This window comes from Panthera onca, chromosome A3 (assembly GCF_046562875.1).
Source record: "Panthera onca isolate mPanOnc1 chromosome A3, mPanOnc1 haplotype 2, whole genome shotgun sequence".
Lineage (NCBI taxonomy): Eukaryota > Metazoa > Chordata > Mammalia > Carnivora > Felidae > Panthera > Panthera onca.
Genome location: NC_138341.1, coordinates 138770167 through 138772458, shown reverse-complemented (window position 1 = coordinate 138772458; position 2292 = coordinate 138770167).

Here is a 2292-nt window from a genome sequence, read left to right as displayed (position 1 = left end):
GGCCTGCTTGGGCATTTCTTCACGTTTGATTTTGTTGGAAACCTCAGCAAATGGAGTGGGTGGGACCTTTCCCGCCACCGAGGCACTGCCCGGGGCATCTCTGCCCCTACGGCCACGGGAAGGGACGACACAGGATGCAGGGGGCCGGGGCCTCTGCTTCTCCGTGGGGCTGGGTGGTCTGCCCCGTGCCCTTCCAGCCCCAGCCCTCCCTTGTCCAGTGTCCTTGTCCTGTCTCCCACCCGCCTGGGCCGCAGCTCACACCCCACAGCCCAGGCCGACCTGCCACCTGCCCTCTCCAGCCAGGACCCTCCTGCACCACAAACACCTCATGGGTCATCCCGTCTCCGTGCCTTACACTTGCAGCGTTCTTGTTTCTGGAAGTTTCCTTCCTTGCTGACTATGGACACCTCTATCCCACCTCCTCCAGGTCCTCAAGGACCATGTCTCTCTCCACACTCCTGGAAGCCAGATCTCCGGGCTCTGTAGGTCTTTGTTCGTGGGTGTAGGCCTCACCCTGGTACCTGCCAGGCTGCATCCTCCCTGCAGAACCTTCCAGAAATCTGGCCATCCAGCATCGACACCCAGGCTGCCAGTGAGGCACTGATGGTGTGAGGAAGGGGGGACACATGTTCATGAGACATGATCGCAAGGGGGCTGCCTCAGTTTCCCCAGCTGTGGGAGGCATCCTGGACATCCACAGCCTAGTGCCGGCCCCAGGGTCCCCTCTGCTAGGCATGGCTTCATCATGGTCCCAGAACTGCTACCTGGGCTGACCCCTTCCAGCCCGGTGGTTCTGTTCACTGAGTCTGGCTGAGCCACCTTCCTCCCCTACCCTGACCTTCTCAACCTCCATCCAGGACAACATGGCTCCTTCCCAGCAGACAAGCTGCAGGGCCTGAGAGCCCCCTTCCCCGGAGTCAGCTGCCAGACCTCCCCCCTACCACCCCCCCGTCCTGGAAATAAGGGACAAATTCCCAACTGAGAAACAGACCTCCAGGGGCTCCTAGCTTAGTGATGGGACAGCAACAAGGTGGAGACCAGCTGCACGGCAGTTCTCAGTAAGTGCTGGGGGGCTGCTAGGAGGGAGAGGCCCCGTCGGGAGGCCTACCGGCCAGTGTGAAACGGTCTGGGGCGGCTGGGGAGGGCAAAGCCGGCAGGTGCAGCAGGAGAGCCAGGCTGTCCGCAGGCAGCTGACCTCGGGCACTGTGCACTGGCATCGGGTGGGCCTGGTGCGGGAAGGACAGACGGCTGCAGTCACAGAGGAGGGGCCGAGATTTGCAAGGAGACAGGATGCTGAGTCTGGAGCCTGCCGGGCACGAGTCAGGTGGAGCCGTCGCTGCAGGCAGGGAGACCGCCCTGAGGGGGGTCCTGGAGCCCAGGGAGACCCTCGTGGGAGGACTGAGACCTTGGGACTTCGCCTGAGGGGGGTATGTCCCTGCAGAGCCTGGCTTGGGGGGCCAAGGGACCAGGCCCTCTCCAGGCTCCCCGGCTGTGAGCAGAGAGCTGCCCGCAGAGGCCCCTGGAAGGACCACTGGGGGGGAGGCCAGGAGGGAGCCCTCTGATCCCCCAGCTTCCTTCTCCGGAGCCCTGGTGGCCACCAGGACCCTGACAACTTGCTGACCCGCCCTGCCCCGGGACGGGGGACCAGGGGGCTGGGTGAGCTCAGGTGAGTTCTCCCAACACCCGAGCCTGCTCAATGGTGAGATCTTTCCCAAAGTCTCCACGGTTCGGTGGCCTGTGGCCAGCATCCTGAAGGACTGGTGGGCACCTTCCCCATCCCGGGGTTGAAATGCGATTCTCCCGCTCGCCCAGAGGCCTGAATGTTCTATCAACCTCAGGAACACGGAGACCCAGAGGGGATTTGGAGAGCTGGCTTAATTTCCGGATCCCAGATGGCTTGACCCGTCACAGGAAGTGGGTGGCTCGGCAAGGCCCTCCGAGGCCCCCTGCCTCCCTCACCCCGCCCCTCCCCTGGTGGTGCCTCCCCCCTCCTGCCTCCAGGCCTGCGGGACCCCTCCCTGCGGTTACACCTGAGGCTTCCCAGAAATGCTTCCTGAAAACCCTCCCACAGGCTCCTGGTTGGGCCGGTGGACCTGCTGAGGTCACCTCTGAACCCGGCCCCACATCCTCCCGTGCAGACCCCGCCCCCGCCTCCTAAGACGACCTCAGCGCCCACTCCTCACTTCTCCATCCTCGCTGATCACTGCCCCTCCCGGGAACGCATCCCCCCTGCCCGCCAAGGCCTTACACGCCTGACGTCCTTCTCTGCTCCCTCTGTCCCCTCACTCGTGA